The 23837-nt window shown below is 37.3% G+C and overlaps 1 protein-coding gene across 1 annotated transcript in view; it reads right to left on the reverse strand.

Moving 5' to 3' along the window:
* yap1 (Yes1 associated transcriptional regulator) overlaps window positions 1–16380 on the reverse strand; it is a 376699-nt gene extending 360319 nt beyond the window's left edge. The window contains exon 1 of the mRNA XM_087292197.1: window positions 16339–16380. The gene's annotated coding sequence lies outside the window, so the exon portion shown is untranslated. The remainder of the gene's footprint in view (window positions 1–16338) is intronic.
* Window positions 16381–23837: the final 7457 nt, after the last annotated feature.

Raw genomic sequence — 23837 nt, forward strand, 5'->3', positions numbered from 1 at the left:
CGAGAGCGCTTACTAAACAGTGCATCATCGATGACGTATGCGTGCCCAGGCTCAAATGTAATGTGAATGCGGGCCATCGGGGGAGATGGGAGGGGGGACAAGTGTGCTTTGGCCCATTCAAGGCAACTGTACATAGTGTGAGTACGCACTCACTCACTCACTCACTCACTCACCCACTTTCCTTTGGCTCAATTGTTAATTTATCAGCAATCACCACAGCGGAATGAACTGCCTTATACCAGTCAATGAATGTTAATTGTGTAGATAGATGGATGGACATCAGCTACGTTTCCACCCACCTATTTTTATGCACATTTTGGATATGCGCATACAAAAACGGTTGATGCAATTTTTTAAAGTGCACATAAAAAACATATGCGCATAAGTAGGATAAACTTTTTATTCAATAAAAAAAGATGTGCATAAACTACAATGGAAACACTTTTACCGAACAAATTCCAGTATGCGCATTAAAAAATATCATGTGATTTTGTTATAAGAGATCAAGTTATGATAATGGACAAACCAGCAGGCTGAGCACATTGTAAAACATCTGAAATGTTGCTTTGGTCATTTTAAAATGCCCTAACTGCCTCAATATTAGTGTAATTTTGTTAATAATGACCTCCATAATCAAGAGTGTTTGCGCTCCACGTCTTCAAACGCCACCTCGCGTTCATTGCATATCCGAACTTCCTTCTGAGGCGCAAGTTATTTATTAAATGAAGAAAAGATTCACGCAGCTTCTCTTATCATAGTAAATTCTGTTTTTATTGTTAATATTTGGCACCAGTTGATCAGGAAGTGACAACTTTGTTCACTTTGACTCGTTGGAGTGAAACTGCTTTATTTGCACATTTTTTTATGCAATAGTCCAGTGTTGAGCATAAGTGTAATATGCATTTTGAATGGAAACATAGCTATTGATAGATTGGAGGGTAGACAGATGTATGAACAAGAACAATGATAAAATGTGTAAAAAGTCAGACAAACAAAATGACAAAACAATAAACAGTAAAAGAATCTTAGGGAACTTCACCATGGGAGAGAAGCTGTTCTTGCAGTGTCCGAAATAAAGGATTGCAAAAGCAAGAGCCTCTATTCTCTGTGAGTTCACCATGGTTGAATGAATGAATACTAGAAACTCATAGACTACTAAAAATATGTGGATTTTTTTATTTATTTATTTTTTAATTATAGACTTTTTCTTATATAAAAAAAAAAAAAAAAAACAATTTCTAATCTTGCACGAATGGACCTACTTACCTACTTATTTCATAACATTGGAATACATCACATCTGGTCTAGTCGCAGGAGTTCAAACATTTCAACGGATTCGTAGCTCAATTCAGATCTGAAATTACCGCATACGGAGATGATCAGAACTCCACGCAGCTCCCAGACTACTCTCCATTGGAAATTATTGACTTCCGGTCTGTTGCTTTGCGTTTGTCGTGTGCAGTGGAAATAAGCAAACCATAAAATTAAAGTGTGACCATACATTTTTATTTCATTGTTAATCATATCATTGTAGCGTTTTATTAGTTGCAGTTAAATTAACATTGGCTAATAATGATAGTCATGAGTATTTTATTGCTTTAATATTTGTAATTAATGTTAACCTTCACAATAACTTACATTTCCCATGAGCAGCAGGAAGAAGAGCATGCTGGGTTGGTGGATCTGCTGCGAGCTGTATGTGTTTGCAATACTTTTTTTTGTTGTTTTGTTTTCTAAAGCTTCTCCAGTAAACGTTACCGCAAAGCTAAAAGATCCACATCTTGTTTTCACTCCAAACTATTGTAATCACGTTCAATTCCAACATATTATTCTGCATTGTTTTCATTCAATCAGTCTAAATTAATTTACTGTCCCAAATTTCAGCTGATGTAAAGCCTAATGTATAAATGTGTCAATATACAAAAAAGTGAAGACTGCATAGTTACTTTGAGGTCTTGGTAATATTAAAAAATACCAACTGTTAATAAAAATCTAATTAGATACTAGAATTACAATCATACAATAAATAAATAAATAAATAAATACATACATACATACATACATACTTCGCTTAAAAACCATGTGATGATTAGGATGTTGCCTTAGCAGACAGCTGTCTATGTAGGGAGCACTGTAAACCCAAAGACAGCTCACTGAGTTTTACAGCAGAGCTAGTGAGTTCCTGCTGACATTATGTGTTTTGACATGCCATGCCAGTACCTAAAGAAATATTAGACCACTGCCAAGCAAACAGACCACTGAGCTATTACACATGATAACAAACATAAATCATACTAGTCATGCAACAATTGCTTGACGCCTAGTAAAATACCAAAAGGCATTGCTGCGTAGTTAAACATGAACGAGCCTCAAGTGTCAATTTAATACTCACCCATTTTGACTCAGGCTGCAATTTCAGAATCTGAGCCACATTTTTTGAATTTTTAATCTGTCCGTCTCATCCATCCATCCAACCATGAAATTCTCTTAGCCTGTCTGGTTCCATTAACCAGACAAGATAAAACCCACAACTCCAGCACATTAGCATATGTATTTACTGTTCTCTCTTGACATATCAGTTACCATAGCAACATGGGGCAACAGGTGAGAAAGCATCCATGTGAATGTTTGCTGTATGGCTTCGAGCTCCTCATTAGCGCTGCTGTTTATCCTGCTGCATTCACACCCACTGCATTAAGGGCCAGGAAACAGCCGGAATGTGAGGCCATATGGCTTAGTTACAAATACAGATGCCAAAACATAAAATGGACAAAACAAAACCTTTGTGATATTTAAAAAAAAAAATGCCCTCACGTTACTTCTCTATTGTACTTTTTTTTTAAGTATCTCTACCTATTAAATTATTATTAATTATCAGTATATGAAAAGTTTTGAATATAAAATTAAACATTGTTGCAAACTAAGAATTTATTAATAAGTACTTTTTACATTTAGGGATAATTTAATGATCTAGGTGCAAAGTTTAAAGTGCAAGCCACAAAAGCATTAAGGGTTGTGTCCGAATCCACTTTTGTTATCTTAAGGGTCCTATCATACACCCGGTGCAATAAGGCGCAAGACGTGTTTGCCTTGATGTCTTTCTATTTTTAAACCAGCGCAGCCCTAATTTTCCCATTTTCTGCCACGTTGTTCGAATAACAAATCCATCTCTGCCATTTTGTGGACTCACTTGGATGTACACCAATATGCAAATATCTTTACAATTGAAAAATAATTGAAGAATTAAAACATTACAAAAAAATATTATTTCTACAAAAATATAAAGACCACTATCTTCATGCCTTCATCTTGGGGGAGGGGGCTTTTTTAGTTTATTCAAGACAACTTGCTTTGTATAATGTTATTATTATTATTAGTAGTAGTATTTATTATATGCATATTTATATTTGTTTTAATAAAGATAAGCTAGATGTGTCCATCTGTCAGGTTTTGAAACATATGGGGCAAAGGACGTGTGTTTGGATATAACTCTAAGAGGACCACACTTCGTTGTCTGATGTCTTCGATGAACAATACTGTTTCCTTATCTATGAAAATGAGAAAAAGAAAGTAAAGGTCAATTGGAGGAGGCTTATTCTTTATTCTCGTGCTGCAGAGGGTCTGTTTAACTGTTTTCTTGCTAGTGAAGAATTCAGTTTTTCCACTTACAAAGTTGGACATATAAATAGATTTAGACTTTGCGCCTAGATTGTTAAAATAGAGCCCTATATAAAAATATGCTTTGCGCCACAGCACTCGGTCTAACAGGGTTGTGCTTATTCTCTTAATGAGTTATGGGTGTGTTTTGAGCAAAATGTGCATTAAACCAATCAGAGTCTCTCTCAGAGTCTCTTTCCTTTTAAGAATCCATTGTGTTGCTTTTTGTGTTGCAATGGCTATTTACATGGCAGACTTTGTAAGAGGAAAAAGTGAATAGACAAACTGAATGCTTGACTAGCGTGAAAACTGTTTAACATTTTTTGCGGGCAAAAAACAATATATTTTATATCCAAACACACGTCCTATTCTTATGCTCCATATGGTGATGCAGACATCTCTAAAACCCGACAGGTTTACAAATATAAACTGGCTTTTGTTAAACAAATAGAATTATGCATACAATAATGAATAAAGTGAAAAAAAGCCTATTTCAGGTTGCGCTTGTCTATTAATAGCAACAAATTGCACAAAAAATTGCTCCGGGTGTATGATGGGGCCCTTAATATTTAAGTTCATTAAACATCAAGTTCATTTGTACTTTCATTAGAGGAAAAATTAAGGGACAGCTTCATAGCTTCACTAGGTTACTGCATTTTATTCAAGTGCTTGATTTGTATACTTTGTGCACCAGTCATTATCTTAGGCATAGCATACACTTGTTCAGTATATACTGTAGGACAGCAAATGGTGTTGTTTTGTAGCCACACAATAATTTGTTTCCGTCTAATAAAAAAAAGCTGTAACTCAATAACATTTCAGCAAGAACTTTATCTGCATATGAAGGTAATTTTAACACAGAGTTAGAAAATATAGTAAAAACAGCTGACTCGTGCTGTTTTATTTCTGCCCTTTTCACCTGCTATTTAAGCATTATTTTTTGTGCTTGTGTCAACAGTAATGATAGCAATTATGAGTACCCGTGGTGGGTTTTAAGCTTGAAAGTAGAATCAAAATGTCAGTCAAGTGCTCTTGAGAGTTAACGTTCACTTGAATATCCCATTCATCATTTAGAGCTCATATTAAAGGGTACAATATGCCATGTAAAATATGAATTAACTGACCTGTGACGTAAAAAAAAAAAAAAACACTTTTGACTGAACAGTCAAGTGTAGCATATTCTTCAGCTCATTCAGCGCACTGTTTAAAATGTCTGCAGATCTTATTAAAATAAAGGCTTTTCAAAATTGTATGTGTTTACTGAAGCAATTTCTTAAGTGTTAAAACAAGTAAATATCTTGAGTGAATGTTTAAATGCCAGACTGCCATGTGTTAGACTCTATCCTTTCTGTAACGGCTCAAGTAGATGTTAAATTCATTCATTCATTTTTCTTCGGCTTTGTCCCTTATTTATAAGGGGTCGGCACAGCAGGATGAATGGAAACCATCTATATGCACTTATTCACACACATACACTATGGACAATTTAGCCTACCCAATTCATCTATACCGCATGTCTTTGGACATGTGGGGGAAACCGGAGCACCCAGAGGAAACCCACGCCAACACGAGGAGAACATGCAAACTTCACACAGAAATGCCTACTGACCCAGCCAAGGCTTGAGCCAGTGACTTTCTTGCTGTGAGGCAAACGTGCTACCCACTGCACCACCAAGCTGCCCGTTTAATAATATATACTGTAAATCACAACATGGAGACAAGGAGACAACAAGTATCAAAGTGATAACAATGTAAATGCCAAACAGTCAAACAATATTAACAGGAAAAATGGCAGATGATACTCACTAAATTGTATTTTTCACTGTGGTCGAATATAGATATAAACAACCCGAGCTCATTGTGGAAACGTAGCCCCGCGGACGTTTCTGCGGACCGTGATTTACATCCCGGGAGGTACATATTCGAGCGGTTTTTGTTTTCGCAGATCCGCGAGAGGCCGCGGTGCGCGCTTTTTCGTGTGTCAGGCGCCTCTCGGGAGCGCACGCCTCTCGCGCGGATCGGCCGACTCGACCGCCCTCCTCTTCCTCCTCCTTCTTCCCTAAACCCAAGCGACGGTTCGCAAAAGCCGTCCAGAAAAAAAAAAAAGCAAAAGCCCTCGTCTTCGATTTCGACCGCGTTTTAGCTCATTACCATAAAGTTGACTTCATTTCAACTCTCCTCGACGCTCACGCCGGCGAAGACGCGCCGCGCTGATCCTCGCCGCTTATCGCCGCGTATCGCCGCCAGCTCTCATTGAAAATGAATGACTTCCGGCTACTTTGACGCTCTCGCCGCTTTCGGTGTGAACCTACGGTTACGTAACTCCGGCCACGTAAATCGCGGTCTCCAAAAACGTCCGCGGGGCTACGTTTCCAGAATAAGCTTGGGTTGGATATAAAGTGATTCATGACACTTCCTGTGTAAATACACAATATATTTTGTATGGTTATTTTATGTATAACACCATGCAATAAAATGGATTTCATAAGTTCTGAATGGGCAATAGAAAAACTAAATAATATCTAATTTCAGGTGGAATTTTAAAACTGAGGCTTTTTAATTTTGCACGTTGCATGTCAAATTCTTTTTCGTTTTTTTTTTTTTTTTTTGCCCTGATTGCCTCCCTCTGTTACTTGTGTCATTCCCTGTCATTTGTTTTCATGATTTCTGCTTATTATTTAAACCCTCTTGTTACCCTGTTAGCCCCAATATAAATGGCCATTTGTTTCAATCCTTGGTTATTGTTTGTTGTTTTGTAGCGTTTCAGTGTTATCATATTTATTATGTGTTCCTTACAATAGGCTGCCTTATTTTTAAATCTTGTTCATTTTATGAATATACTAGCAGCTCATGGATCTGCCTTATGATTCCTGTGTCCGTCTCTACAGCATATAAGTCGAAATGTACTGCTGGCTTCTCTCCATCAAAGACTGCCAGGAGTCATTTAATAAACAAATTGATCAGCTGTCTCTGTGATGTAAAATCCTTGTAGAGCCTTAGGTGAGAAATGCAATGCTCCTCAGATCCTCAAGACAGGAAGTAATAACTTGAAATACGATATACGTTTGGAAGCAGGCTGCGCAACAGGTTCTAAGAGTTTAAAGCATGTTCCCGCTGCTGGCATCAACAAAGGATTATAATGTGTCTCTTCGACTGGCAATTGCTTATTGTAGGGGGTTTGACTTAACAGGGTTTATAAGTACAGATGCTGGATTTCAAAAGCTCTCTTTATATGTTTAAGGATATTAGGATTTATGTCTGATTCAGGTTGCTGCAGATTGTTGTATGGTTGGTGTGTATGTGTGTGAGAAAGAGAGACAGAGAGAAAAAAAGAGAGAGGACTATGGTTTTCAAGTATGTACTCATCAAATCAACTGAAAGATATCATTTAAATGATAATTTGTTACCCATCTGCCAGGTGCTAAATAAAGCATCCTTGTAATAACCAAGACATGGCATTTAGCATAGTACATAAGAATTTGCTAGGTTTATGAATTCATATTTGCTGATATCCAGCTTTTCTGACATATGCTCAAACAACACAAATAAATCAACACCAACAACTCTCCTCACCAGCTAATTTCAGGATTGTCACAGTAAATTTTAACTTGTGAAAAATTAGCATGCTTTGTACCTATTAAAAAAAGCTCCTACAGTTATTAAACAAAATGTTAAAAGCAGTTTTTAGATTTGTTTGATAATATACACATGGGACTCATTAAATTGTAAAAACCTTTTTCTCCATAAAAAGGATATTAAAATGTTTTGAAGCTTTTTTTTCAGGTTGTAATATTAGCTAGAGACCATTTTGCGGTGAGTCCGTATGATGTTAGCATTAGTTATTACTAATTATTCGTTGTTGACAGCATGGTACCTAGCATGTTCATTTTTGTACCCTTTAAAGGTGCTATAAATGATTAAATCTGCTGCTAAATTCTGTCACTGGTTCAGACCACCGCATTACTTCAACAGAGTTGTGCCATGATGGTTTTACTGAATGCCTTTCAAATACAATTTAAAGAGCCCCTATTATGCATTAAAAGGGGTCATATTTTGGTTTTCGGGGTCTAGAACAACAGTCTGATATGCATGCAAAGTCAAAAAACAATTTTATTGACTTATAATATGCATGTATTTTTATTTAATTATCTCAACGACTCCCATATGATTCATCCAGCAATTCATTTGTTCCCAAACCCTTCCTTAGCTCGATGCTAATCTGCGCTGATTGGTTTAATGATCCAGTCTGTTGTGATTGGTTGACAGTGTTAGGTGTAAGACAGAAGCTGGGTCCCAAATTGCACACTTATGCACTATTCTACGCCATTTTGTAGTATAAATAGTGTAAGTAGTGTGTTCACACTGAAAACTCTAAAAATAATAAGTGCAATTTAATTACCCGGGTGATGCACTCATTCAGCTGGTAGAATGAAGTGTGTAATGATGGACACTTTACGCACTCAACGACTGCAGGTTTGCTCACGTTGCGGAAAGGGGTGGAGCTATTGGGCGCACATGTTAAATAACTTTATTTATTGTGGAGTGTGAAAGCAAAATTCTCCTACAAGAGTGATTATAGCGCCTCCCGATTGTGAATGCGGTTATACTCATGGCAGGTATTATTTGATAATTCAGTTGTTTATTTCACTGATTTGGCAACTGTCAAACGTCATCAGGGAAACTGTTCGAATTTCCGCCTAGTAAAAAAACATTAGTGCTCCATTTGGGACGACACTACAAACATATACTATCCTTTTGAGTGTGTAAGTGCATAAGTACATAGTGCATGAGTGCATAGTGTATAGAGTACCATTTGGGATGCAGCTAGAGAGTAAGGCCCAACATGGCTAATCAACAATTTTAGTCAGACTGAAGAGTGTATGTGTGAGCAACTTTGGTATAGGATCTGATCGCAGCGACCACCCGAAACTCGCTCCATAGTACAGTTAGTAACACCACGGTACACAGTACCTGGTTCTCAACAGTGTTATTCAGACACCTCACCCCCGAACCAAACACGTTCTCTACGTGACTTTAGACGCGATAGGTTAGTATAAAGAGTTAAACAGATACAGTACAAGCAGTTACAAGTAACGAAACACAATTAAATACATAATTTGCAAGCTAAAGAAAATAAGGAGGCAACAATTTCAATCGCACTTACACTTGTGAAATGGAGGAAGGAACTGATCTATGAACTGCTTTGGTAAAGTTCCTGTCAAGTCCCATTTAGTCTTTCTGATCCTTCCTTTAACAAACGGCCAATGAATCCCCTGTTGTAAGCATGTAGATTGCTGAAGCACTCGTCAGAAAAAGGACGGAAACACAGCACAAGGCTGGGGCTATAATGCTGAGATATTTTAGCAAAAATAAACCTGAACCACTGACTCTTTACAGCCTCACTTTTGGGTAGGAAAAATAAAACTTTCCTCACACTTAAGAGCACAGTGTCTACGCGACTTGATTCAACTGGGATCTGCTTCAGTGTTTGTCTTACTCTTTTTGTTCCTTCAGTGTTTGTAGGTGGGGCTCGTGGTTTTAAATTTTCCCGGGTCTGCTGGCACCCATATGAGTTCTGTATTGACATCCTCCCAACATGGCTAAAGACAGCAGTGATTCATTCAAACCACTATAATTCGACTCTTTTATATATGATTCAATAGTTTTAGACACGGTGCACTTTCAGATTACCTGAGGTACCTTAGCTGGATATTTCACTTCACTTAGTGCTGCTGTGTTACACACTGAATAGAAAGTCATTTTCAAAAACCCAAAATAGGTCTCTTTAATTTCTAAATTTGAATTGATATAAGAAACAAATTAAAATAGAAAGATGATGAAAATGTATGCATGTAAGTAATTGTAACTACGCTTGAAATGCTAATAAATATATTTTTGTGTAAAATATGGACAGCAGTTGGGTTTGACTATGGGTAGATGGATGGATAGATGTGTATGTCCCCTCAAGGGGCCAAAAGTGTTTATTTTTGGGCTTGCTCAGTGATTCACAGGCAGAGAGCGTTTGCAGCTGGCTAAAAAAAGGATGGGCTGCTCCCCAGACTCTTTTTTTTGGAGACTTGAACTGACACAGAGACAGGCATGATTTCTCAGGACACCTATTTCACTGATATCTGTCAGACAGGGGAGACATTTTATGAATGGTATTCCCAAAACAGAAAGAAAACACAGACACAATGAGTCTTTAAAACCTTTTTAGTCACATCTTCTAGATTAAACAATTTGATTATCAATGCCAGTGTTGGTCACATTACTTGAAAAAGTAACAAGTTATAGTTACTGGTTACTTCTCACAAATAGTATATGAATTACATCATTATGAAACCATGGCTGTGCCATCTCCATTGAAGTTTCTACATGCAGTTTTACCCAATCACCGTCAGTTACATGGTTGTCCCACCCCTACACACACACACACATGCCAATCCTTAATTATGTACCCTACTCATACACACCAGACGGGGTTGGTTGACAGAAACAGTCCACTTAGGTGATCCTTGACCAATAAAATCAACGAAGGATTCCAAACTATTCTGCCGCAAATCTGAAGGTCTGGCTCTGTGAGAATATCATTAGCAGATTGTGTGTTTAATATCAGCTTAGATATTCTTCTGAAGTTACTATGTGTATTAGTTAATATGTGGTTGAAAATAATACCCCTCTAGTTCTGCTCACACTATTCCAAGCTGAGATGGTAAGTGCATTAGCAAGGGCATGAACTTTAGCAGAGAAGTGATAGTAGATCTCTTGAGGCCAGGAGAGTTTTTCTCCAACAGCTTCTACTAGCTGGCATCTGTTACACTAAGCTCTAAATGCAAATTTCATCCACGTCATGGCACCAGTGTCATCCTTACAGATATACTTGTATTTCTCCAAATGGGATTCACATCAGCGTCATTGATATGAAAAACAGGACTGCTTACAAGAATCCTCCACTACTTAAAGGTGCATTAGGTGATTGTCTTCAGAAACTTTTTGTTTGTTTGTTTTGTTTTACTGGTTGAAAGCCTCTTCAAATTCCAATAGTAATGATTAAAGTAAATGATCTAAATGTATTTATATGTATTTTTATATTCCAGGTAAGGCAGAAGACAAAAAAAAAAAAAAAAGTCCATCCAATATAAAATTGTCAGGCCGACAATACATATGATTCTGATAAGTAGCCCAAACTGTCTGTCAACAAATGCAAATTTGTACACCTGCACCCGTTTATGCAAATCTGCTGTTTGTATGTGCACACGTGCTGCATTTACCTGGACACCAGAGAGAGAGAGAGAGAGAGAGAGAGAGAGAGAGAGAGAGCGTTAAAACCAAAGGCTGAATCAACATTTTTTTAATCCTAAAAAATATATTGGTGTAACTTTTGCATTCTGAAGGAAGAATGACACCATTGCTGAAGTATTTCTTTTAGAAATATTTTAGTCACACAAAGATTATGTAGATTTAGTTGTTTTATGATGGGCTAAGTGCACAGAAGTATGTAAAATCTTCCGGCAAAAGATTGATGTGACTTTTATCAGTTTCATAAGGGATCTTTTATAGCATCAATAATGTAGATTTTTATTCTGTTTAACAACAAAACAAAAGTAAATAGTACTATTCTTTACACTGCTTTACTGAGGTGAGTCACATTTGTACATTTTTGAACAATACCTGTGATGCGGTCCCTATATTGTTTACCTTGCTACTTTGAATATTCGGTCTGAAATAGCCTGTAAGTATACCTTAGTAATAAGTGTAATTCCTGCATGTCACTGGCCAACTACTAAGCATACAGTAGTCGTTTTAGGACAAAGCATGTGAGAGAGTTAGACCAGCTAGCCTTGCATGCATAAAATATTGCACATTATGACATGTTTTGCTAACTACACAACAGAAAACGTGCTAGATAAAATGCAGTTTTTTGTTCAGAATTCTAGTACTATAAATAAATAATGGAATGGATCTGGTGGGTCTCTGTCATCTTTAATGTACACGCTTGTGATTTCAGGAGGCATGGCTTTTGGACAGCAGGTCAGGGATTGTGTTTCAAACATATTATGCTAACCACTATGCTAGAGCTCCTAGTAGGCTGCCTGTTACCCTCACTCCCCAACTTTCATACTGGTCAAATAACCAATTATATCACCCTTCCATATATATTTGCATAGCTAACAAGCATAGAAATAAAGTTACAAAACCTGTTATTACGTCGTTAGATTTCTAAAGGTACACGTTTATATCCCACAGATTGAATGTGCAGTTTTGCTAAACACTTGCTATAGCTTTGATACAAATTTTATTTCAGGGAGAAATTAAACACTACTGCAGTGATTGGGTGCTTTGCATTTGTCTAAGGTAATTATTCCATCCTTGTTGCTGTAATCCATACAAAATGTGAAGCTGATTGGTTGGTTTTTGTCACAAGATTAGCAACGTACTTGTGGCATCCTGAGGTGTTGAGTTGTTTAAACTCTGAGTTAAAAGCTTTCATCACAATGCACTTTTCTCCTCATAGACTTCCATTCATACACACGTAAATGAGGTAGACTAGAAACCCAAGCTTGAGCGATAATTTTTTGCAGTTCACTGCGTTGGAAAGTTCAAGCTTGGTGAGCTTTGACATGCAAAATTGCATCACATGTTTGTATGGGAACAAACAAAGATCAAAATATGACCTTTCTGGACAGAAATTTTAAACATGGAGTGATCGCTCGCTTTTTTTAAATGTCTAATCATCTTGATTAATCCCACCCTTTTCTGCATCACTTTATAATGGAATTTCGCAAGCTCAAACTCTAGTGTGACCGCAGTTTTAATTTGAGTTGTAGGTGTGCCTAAACAACATGAGCATGTTGCACATACACGCGAGCTGTCACTGGGGTGGTACCTTTTTAAAAGGTACAAGTTTTAGACCGATTATGTCCTCTTGCATCCAGGCCAGCCCGTGCCAGTCCTCCTGCACCCTGGCTCTCGGATGCTCTCCGTGAGCATCGCTCAAAACTTCGGGCTGAAGAGAGAATTTGGCGGAAAACTAAAAATCCTGCACAGCTCTTAACAAACCAAACTCTTCTGTCTTCTTTCTCAGCTGAGGTCACTTTTGCAAAGCAGACATATTACCATCTGAAAATCAACAAAGCCACTAATCCTTGCCTACTTTTTAAAACATTTTCCTCCCTCCTCTATCCTCCTCCTCCACCAGCATCCTCTACACTTACTACTGATGATTTTGCTACATTCTTTTGCACCAAAACTGCAAAAATCAGTGCTCAATTTGCTGCACCTACAACAAACACGCAAGATACACCACCAACACCACACACACTCACCTCTTTTTCTCAGCTCTCTGAGTTGGAGGTGTCCAAACTCGTGCTATCTAGCCATGCAACCACCTGTCCACTCGATCCCATTCCCTCTCATCTCTTGCAAGCCATCTCTTCTGCAGTCATACCAACACTGACTCACATAATCAACACATTTCTTGACTCTGGTTTATTCCCGACTTCATTTAAGCAGGCTAGGGTAACCCCACTGCTAAAGAAACCCAACCTGTACCATACGCTACTTGAAAACTACAGACTACAGACAGACCTGCTTCCATTCATGGCCAAGATTCTGGAGAAAGTAGTGTTCAATCAAGTCCTGGACTTTCTTCCTCAAAACAATCTCATGGACAACAAGCAATCCGGTTTTAAGAAAGGCCACTCAACCAAGACTGCCCTGCTCTCGGTCGTGGAGGATCTCAGACTGGCTAAAACAGACTCAAAATCATCAGTCCTCATTTTGCTGGACTTGTCAGCTGCTTTTGACATTGTCAACCTCCAGATCCTGCTATCTACGCTCGAGTCACTGGACGTTGCGGGCACTGTTATACAATGGTTCAGATCTTACCTCTCTGACAGGTCATTCAGGGTGTCTTGGAGGAAAGAGGTGTCCAACCTACAGCATCTAAACACTGGGGTACCTCAAGGCTCTGTTCTTGGGCCACTTCTCTTCTCCATCTACACATCATCTCTAGGACCAGTCATCCAGAGACATGGATTCTCCTACCACTGCTATGCTGATGATACCCAGCTATACCTCTCTTTTCATCCTGATGATCCCTCGGTTCCAGCTCGAATCTCAGCCTGCCTGTTAGATATTTCACACTGGATGAAAGATCATCATCTTCAGCTGAACCTCGCAAAAACGGAAATGCTTGTAGTTTCTGCCAACCCTCTACACCATAACTTTTTAATCCAGATGGATGGGGCAACCATTACTGCATCCAAAATGGTGAAAAGCCTTGGAGTAACGATTGATGACCAACTAAACTTCTCTGACCACATTTCTAGAACTGCTTGATCGTGCAGATTCGCACTCTATAACATCAGAAAGATCTGACCCTTCTTATCTGAACATGCAGCTCAACTCCTTGTTCAAGCTCTTGTTCTCTCCAAACTGGATTTCTGCAACTCTCTACTAGCTGGGCTTCCAGCTAGCTCTATCAAGCCTCTTCAACTGCTCCAGAATGCAGCAGCACGAGTGGTCTTCAATGAACCTAAACAAGCACATGTCACTCCGCTGCTAGTCCGTTTGCACTGGCTGCCAGTTGCTGCTCGCATCAAATTCAAAGCTCTGATGTTTGCCTACAAAGTGACTTCTGGCCTTGCTCCTTCTTATCTGCTCTCACTTCTGCAGATCTATGTGCCCTCCAGAAACTTGTGTTCTGTGAATGAATGTCGCCTCGTGGTTCCATCCCAAAGAGGGAAGAAATCACTTTCGCAAACGCTCGCGCTCAATCTGCCCAGTTGGTGGAATGAACTCCCTAACTGCATCAGAACAGCAGAGTCCCTCGCTATTTTCAAGAAACGACTAAAAACTCAACTATTTAGTCTCCACTTCACTTCCTAATCTGCAATTGTCTCTCTGAATATCACACTAACTGTACCCAAAAAAAAAAAAAACTAATACTACTAATACTTTCCTTTACAGACCTGAAACTTGCTTATAGCACTTATTCATTGTTGCTCTTAGTTGTGTAAATTGCTTCCTTGTCCTCATTTGTAAGTCGCTTTGGATAAAAGCGTCTGCTAAATGACTAAATGTAAATGTAAATGTACCTAAAAGGTTCTTATTAATACCTCAAGGGTACATATTAGTACTTAAAACGTACAAAATTGTTCCTCTTAAAATTTTTAGGTACTAACATAAACTTTTGAGGTACCAATAAGGTCCCTTTATGTACAAATGTGTACAACCTTTTTGAAAAGGTATCAGCCCAGTGACAGTTCACGTACCTTTATGTCAGAGAGTGTATGTGCAAATCCCTATTTGTGTGTGCCGGTTGCTCATATTGAATTGAAATAACAAACTTGCGCACAAAAAAAGATATGCAAACCCCTCTGAAAGTATACATCTGGATGTGTTACAAAAGTGTACGTTTGAAAAAGATACTATCCCAATGACTGTCACAGTCATGCCAGGTTCTCCCCTTCCCCAATCACCTCACTTATCCCAATCAACGTCACCTGCCTTCTGAGATGTCCCGCACCTGCATGTCATTATACCCATTACCACTGCACCATAAAGTCTCACCCCAGTCTGCACTCAGTGTCCGCTCTAGTTACACCCACCAAATGGTCAGTGGCAATCTATTTAGTAAGAATTACTTACCTCTCTCCTTGTGATCTCCGGTGTCTGTGTCCTTTCTTCTGGTCCCTCTGTCTCCTCGTTCCTCTGGCATCTGCTTCTGGTCATTGCTACAAACCATCTGCCATGCATATCACATTCATTCAGTCTTACTGCTATCCTGTCAATAAACTGTTTACATCAACTTGAAATCTGTATCCTGATCCTTATGTGACAGGTTTTGTACCTTTTTTTTTGAGAGTGCACAGTCAGTCTCCAGTGCACCTCTTGAAGCCAAGGAAATTCAATTGTTCTGGCTAGGATTCAGATCAGAGGGGGGCATGTTAACAAGGATGTTAAAGACATGTTGTATGCGGAATACATATAAAGTATACCTGGACCATAATTATTTTATGTATGATAGCTTAGGGGAATTTTACTGCATTTGGCTAAATTCTGAACTCAGACTGCACACCAAATTTCCCTACTATTTGTCTAATCTGATATATATATATATATATATATATATATATATATATATATATATTAAGGGTGGAGCCGAACCCGAATACGGTATTCGGAAAGGCACGAATAGCGTGTTTTTACGAATACTTGATTCGAACAAATACTTGAAAAATTATTTGTATTCGGGAGCAAGAAAAACACTATATCAAAAAGCAGCGTTTCCTCATGAGACCACAGTGCATGCCCGAGTGAGTGAGTGAGAGAGAGAGAGAGAGAGAGAGAGAGAGAGAGAGAAAGACACACGCTCAGTGCAAAACGCGCCAAAGCCCGAAACTGAAAGAGAGACGTGACTTTTAAGGGACTGTTTCATATGGATTTATTAATCATTCTTACTGTTCAGTGATCGCAAACTGCCGTAGTTTATTAAAGACGCAAACCCCTCACTGCACGTCAGCTGCGCGCCTTCAGCAGACCTCCTCCTTCCTGCAGCACGAGAGCTTTATGATTGTTTATGCGCGCCAAAAGTGGCGGATCTTTCCGGTAAAATATCTGACTGCGTGTCACCGTATCCCTAAGGACTGTTAGGCGAAATATTTGACTGCATGTCACTGCATAACAAACGACTGAAAGGATATAACTAGAGAAATCTCCACTGTGCCACTGTGCGTATGGCAAGCCGTTTTAGCATTTAAACCTTGTTCAGACTATCCATAAATATATTTAGATATATCTCTAATTATATTTTGACTTGTCATAATTATATTTCAGATTGGAAATATCTGCAAATATATTATGACTGACTAGTCATATTCCTCCATTGACTTCCATTGAAAAATATTTGCAGATATCTCTAAATAAACAAACAAACAAACTTTGTGTCTTTTTTTGTGGCTGGCAGATGATAATAGCAGGGCTGTATCTTTTAATATTATATAGAATACTTTTGTTCTGCCAGATCTCCCAGGCAGGGTTTTATTTAGATTTATTTAGTTAATTTTAGTTTTTGGAATTCTGCCCATTGGAAAGAAGTTCTTTCAGAAGAAGAACAGTTTTTTGAAGTATTATTTGTTTTTATTCTGTCTATTCAGTGTCCTTCAACAAGAACAGTGGTGGTGGGGTTCATAATATTCAAAATGGTATTTTATTAGCTGTTGGTTTAACCATGGATGAGATAATGGCTTCTATGTTATTTTCTTTTCAATGACATTTCTTATCACATGTTCAAAAACAACAACCAATATTGCATGTCTATAATTTATATAATGGGTATAATTAAACAATACTTTCAATATAACGTAAATTAGAAGTGTAATAGAAAAAATATATATTTTTGCGCCATTTTGAATTTTACTCGAATACAAATACAAATACTTTTCCCCTCTCAACAAATACAAATACAAATACAAATACCGGCTGCTCCGCACATCCCTAATATATATATATATATATATATATATATATATATATATATATATATATATATATATATATATATATATATATTTATATATTTATATATACTGTATATATATATATATATATATATATATATATATATATATATATATATATATATATATACAGTTGAAGTCAGAACTATTAGCCCCCCTGAATTATTAGCGCCCCTGTTTGTTTTTTCCCCCAATTTCAGTTCTGTTCTGGGAAAATTGTTCCAGCACATTTCTAAGCATAATAGTTTTAAAAACCTATTTCTAATAACTGATTTGTTTTATCTTTTCCATGATGACAGTAAATAATATTTTACTAGATATTTTTCAAGACACTTCTATACAGCTTGAAGTAAAATTAAAAGGCTTAACTAGGTTAATAAGGTTAACTAGGCAGGTTAGGGTAATTAGTCAAGTTATTGTATAACAATGGTTTGTTCTGTAGATTATCAAAAATAGCTTAAAGGGGCTAATAATTTAGTTCCAAAAATGTTTTAAAAATAATAATAACTGCTTTTATTCTAGCCGAAATAAAACAAATAAGACTTTCTCCAGAACAAAAAATATTATCAGACATACTGTGAAAATTTCATTGCTCTGTTAAACATCGTTTGGCAAATATTTAAAAAAGAATGTAAAATTCAAAAAGGGGCTAATAATTCTGACTTCAACTGTATATATTCTTGTAATATTAGTTTCAAGTATGCCATGCCATATTTATAACACTGGATAATGAAAAAAAATCTATTTTTCCCCAAACTTTTCTTGAGGAGATTCTGTAAGATCCCTTAGTCACATATACCAACATAAAGTCTTTCTGCTGGTGACATTCACGGCTGAGGTGACTGGTCTGAGCTGGTCTTACCGAATGACATTGTTTGGTGGAACTGCACAGACAAAGACCAATGAACCAGATCTTAACAGCTCAAGGGAATTAACCCATCTGACATTTGATTGCCCATTCACATCACTGGTCGACTGATGGTCTACCAGCGAACAGTAAAGCAGCAATGTTTACCTGCAGAAATAGAGTGTTATACTCTGCACCTATCTCTTAAATTGGACAATATCGAATTGATCTGGTCGAAAAGGCATGGTCAGACCTTATTTTTTTATATTAAAATTGTCAATAGCTAAATTCACATTGTGTAGAGTATTTAGACTTAAGTAAGGTGGAATACTGAATGATGTTTACTGTTCTTGGCAGCTGTCCCATTAGGATTTCTACTGGTGCTGTGAGTACTAAAAATAGCTTGAACCACAGCTTCAGGCAATGGCAACTAATATGGCATACAGACACTTATGCAACAGACTTATTTGCTGTTCTTTAAACCATAGTGTAGGTAGGCTTGTGGCTGCAACTGTGCACCACAGGGAAATGATCCAAATTCAATTATTCATGAGGAGTCTATGTAACACAGGTCATTTGGGATTTTTTTTACACACCTGACACTGCAAGTACTAATCTCTCACCTCCACGACAAGAAGCTCAGAAACGAAAGCGATATTCTAATAAGTTCTCCTGAGTATTTCACCTAAGATTTTGAAGGCTTAAAGAAAAACAAGTAATCATAAAGTGGGTGATACTCTATAGATTGATCTGTTCTCCAGACAGTGTGTGCTTTTATAATACAATTATAGATAAATTATAGATGATATAATAGCATTCGTCTTGAACAGTCATCTTGAACTATAGCAGACACATTTTACAAACAGTTTGCAACAAACTGCTGTAGTCTAGCCACATAAATTGCAATACTTTACAGTCAACATTTTTAAAGACTTTGCATTTATAATACTGCTATTAAAATGTCACTGCCATATAAAAAAAAATGTTGATAATGATTTTGAAGAAAGTATGTTTTGCTCATCAAAGCTGCATTTATTTGATCAAAAATAGAATACAAACTTATCACATTGTAAATTATTACTTTAAATAAAAAATAAAAAAAGTTTACCATGTGAATATTTAACTATGTAAATATTATTATAACTCCTAACATTTTTTTGTGAATTAGGTCAAGGTGACATATTAATAATTATTAATAATTTGTTATAATATTTAGATAAGCTGTAAGCTTTTACTTGACATCTTTTGGCCAAATGTTTATTCGTTTAAAGAGCATTCTGGGTTATATGAAATAACCTTGTTAAAATACAAAACTACACAGAGCTTGTTGCAAAAATCGGAAACTGAACTACACTGATTCAATTTACTATGATCTTCTATGTGTAGCTGCTTTGACACAATTTACATTGTAAAAGTACTACACAAGTAAAGGTGAATTGAATTGAATTTAAATAACTCCTATTTTCATTTTCACTCTTGTTCAAATATAATATAAACAGAAGTTATGTAAGTAATTTTTTGTTCTCTATTTCCACCTGGGGATGCCCATCCTGAGGCCTCTAGAGATTGTACAGCGTTATTGATGGAATCCAAGACCTGTAAAGAGATGATGCCAAGGACTTCAAGGACAACACATAAAGAAATAAACAGATAATCCCAACGATCGATGACTTTGAGGACAACACATACACATTTAATACACAAATACACTTCAGTAAACATGTACACATAGACATCAACTATATGCTATAAAACTGCTCGTTAACCATGTTTATATATAATAACTTATATTTGACTGTAACTTTAACTTGATTTGATTGTAATGCAACGATGTGCATCTTTTGTAAAGCTGCTTTGAAACAATAGTTATTGTAAAAAGCTCTATACAAGTAAACTTGAATTGAATTGAATATGATAATTGGCTTCATCACTTTGTCTCTCCTTTGATAAGCAGCTGCAAAATATTGTTTCATACCAGTGGTGGTTGAGAAGACCCCAGTACCCAATCTGTATCACATTAAGTTCAGAAAAAAATGTTGTATAAATGTAATTAATTTATTATTATTATTATTATTAAAAATTAATTTGTAATTTATTGTATTTATGTATTTATTTGCTATTTTTGGCAAAGAATAATTAGAGTAAACACATGACAACATATTTCTAATGACAAATATAGCTTTAGCCACCTTTGCTGTGGAACTGCCTCAGGGATTTGCATGTTGATTAGTTCATTATCCTATGTAAATATAAAGCATACCACTTTTTTCTTCTTCTTGAAGTGAAGCTGGATTTTGTTTTCAGTTTCTTTGCAACTCCTACATTGTATTGCCTTATTCAAAAACCAAGTTTTGACTAAGAACATGATAATACGTACCTGTCAATCAATATCACTTAGTATGTGAGGATAGGGTTAAGGCCCATGTCACGGCATGGATGATGTCACTACCGCTCATCTTTAGAACCAGGCTTAATTTTTAGAAATCTAAAAAAAAGGAATTGGTGTGTTTATACCACTTTAATACGGCTGTCTAGACACCATTCATATACACATTTCTGATCAAGCAACTTCGAAAATATTTTGTATGAAAGGTGCCCTTAAATTAATTCTCCTAGGGCAATGGTTTCAGCAGAAAAAAAAAAATAATAAAAAAATAAAAAATAAAAAAAATAATAAAAATACAAGGTTAATGTTCTGCTGATGAAAAACTTATTTCTTGGCTTGCCTGAGAGTGAGTAAATTTCCAGCAGTTAAACTATGCCTTTAAACTGCCATTAAATGTTGTGAATTTGTTATAAAGCTGAAAAGAAACTAAAACAAGATTTTCGGATTTTATATGAGTGTTTAGTTAATTTTGGCACACTCTAATCTGACCACAAAATAATAAGTAAAAACATGATTCGTAATTTGTAACTTGTCTGACGGGACTGAGGTCCAGACCCCATGAGTGGTTCAAATGTTGCCTGACCTAATTATACAGTTCAAGATCACTCAAATGCATCCAGGCAAAAGAAGATGGTACATTAATTAACAGTAGATGCAAAGATAGCAAAACTGAACTCTCTCTCACACACACAGAGAAAGATGGAAATACCTCATAATGAGTTCTGGCTTTGGGCAATTGAGAATTAGTGATATTTAATAACCTTTATATTCAGTGATAAATGAAGTGTGGACATGTAGGCAGTCATGTATAAGACTATAACTGCTCTTTGATTGTTTAAATGTCCAATAAATGACCTTTGTTTGTCTAAAAGAGCAAATTTAGCTGCTTGGGGCAACATACAATTTGCTTTAAATGAAATTAACTCTAAATTAATTAAAGAAAATGCTAATTATAAAAGAAAGAAAACACAAACAATTTTTCCTCATCCAGCACTTTATTAGGACCTGCAACTACATGTAGATTTATGGATTAAGCCATGAATTACATTAATTACTTATGCACATGTACATAATTACATGTAATTACATGTATCTTTGCATTAATTAAACCATTACGAACTTCATCGAATCATAATATGCTACAGTTCCTTTACAAACAGGAATGATATATTAATTGTGTAGCATGTACTGCTGTAAATCACAAATTCTATTGTAAGATTCAATATGATTTATATCAAGAAAGCACTAAAAAATAAATATAATCTAATTATAATTATCCTAATCACTGTCAATCAAAGTGAGCAGTTTCTTGAGTTGCATTTTGGTGATAAATACATGCATTTCAACATGCACTAAATACGATCTTGGATGGATTATTATGAACAATTAATTGTTTTATAGACAGAAATGGGAGGCAAATACTGTTACATGTATGCTGTATAGAGTAAATAACAAAATTATTTAGTAAATAATTTAAGATATGGTGTAAGTAGGATATCATTTTAGTTAAAAACATAAATGAAGAACGCAAGAGAAAGCACATCTCAGCATTACTGTGCCACTTGTGATTTTAGGTGTGCATGTTTTTTTTTTCAAGTAATATTAAGTAAGATTTTGAAACATGAAAGGAGAAAATAGATACTCCAGTAACATTGTTTCATTTGCAATGTCCTTTAGTGTGCATTAAGAAATTAACATTACCCAATATTAATAAATTCTGTAAAGACATTGTTCGCTGTCCAATAATGGTTATGCATTAAGCCAGTGGTTCTCAAACTGGGGTACGTGTACCACTAGTGGTATGCAGGCTTCCTTCTAGTGGTACGCAGGGGAATTGCTGAATATTTAAAATAAAAAAAAATTAACACACTTTTAACTCTTTGACTTGTACAATAACACCAATGTGATCAGTAAATCGTTTTTAATCGGTTAAACTTTTTATTTTATTTTATTTTTATTTTTCTAATGTTTGTTATGTATTCTATCATTTGAAGCTAATTTTCTCCCCATATTTGTAACAGTCTTCGGAGTATATGCCATATTTTTATATCCCAACGTTGACATGTATGGTTTAATGACTTGCTTTTCTGACACACAAAGGCTACTGTAATTGTCACACAACCAGCGATCGCTTTCGAGAGATCGCTGGTTCTCACACGAACTCTCAGGACTTCCGCATTCCCCAGGACTACACATTCATACATGCACTGCTCCCAAACACGCACGTCTGTTCATTCATCTATCCTGATCGCATCACCAGCTGAGCCTTGTTCACAGACTGATTTCATTCCATTCATAAGCCACTCATTCACTCTTCCAGTTGGCCGAGTCTTGTTTACCCAGTGTGACATTACAACGCGTTTCCCTGTCTTGTTTCTCCGTGTCTCGATCCTAGCCTTGTACCCTTGTTATCCTGTTTAGCCGCCTGCCTTTCGACCTTTAGCCTGTTTAACGTTTATGATTCTGGACTGCCTTTATATACCTGTTTGCACCTGATGACCACTGCTTGCCTGACATTGAATAAACTGCATATTGGATCTTACCTCCTGTTGTCTCCTATCACTCCACCCCAGTCGTGGTAACAGAAGACTCGGCCGGAACATGGATCCAGCGGGTGTTCAAATCATGCGCCTCCGTCAGGATGCCCGGTCAATTGAGGAGTACGTGGAGGATTTTATCAATCTGGCACATCTCACAAACATGAACGAGGTATGTTTGATGATATTCTTTCATGGAGGACTTTCTGAGCCCCTCTACTCCAACATACCCCTGTACGGACCCCAATGGACTTTAGTGTGAACTATATTGATCTGGCTCTTCAAATGAGTGGATCTTCCTTCACCATAGGTGAGGTGGAGGAAAATCCAAAATATCTTTTGGGGGGGGGCTGTAGAGAACAAGACCCGCTGGCTACGGGGCTTGCAAATCAGTTTCCACAGGCAGCTCACAAGATGGCCGCTCCCAGTCAGCCAGCTCACAAGATGGCTGCTCCCAGTCAGCCAGCTCACAAGATGGCTTCCAGTCCCAAGTCTGTTCCTGCCCCTGAAAGGCCATCTCCAGTGCTGCCAGACCCTCCAGAGCTGCCAGACCCTCCAGAGCTGCCAGAACCTCCAGTGCTGCCAGACCCTCCAGTGCTGCCAGACCCTCCAGTGCTGCCAGATCCTCCAGAGCTGCCAGATCCTCCAGTGCTGCCAGATCCTCCAGTGCTGCCAGATCCTCCAGTGTTGCCACCGCCAGAGCTGCCACCGCCAGAGCTGCCACCGCCAGAGTTGCCACCGCCAGAGCTGCCACCGCCACTGCAAGAGCCATCGCCGCAGCCAGTGCATCAGCCAGAGCCGACGCCGCAGCCGGCGCCTCAGCCAGAACCGACGCCAGAGCCAACGCCGCAGCCAGGGCCTCAGCCAGAGCCGACGCCAGAGCCGAC

The sequence above is a fragment of the Danio rerio genome, chromosome 18 (assembly GCF_052040795.2).
Source record: "Danio rerio strain M-AB ecotype USA chromosome 18, GRCz13ab, whole genome shotgun sequence".
Lineage (NCBI taxonomy): Eukaryota > Metazoa > Chordata > Actinopteri > Cypriniformes > Danionidae > Danio > Danio rerio.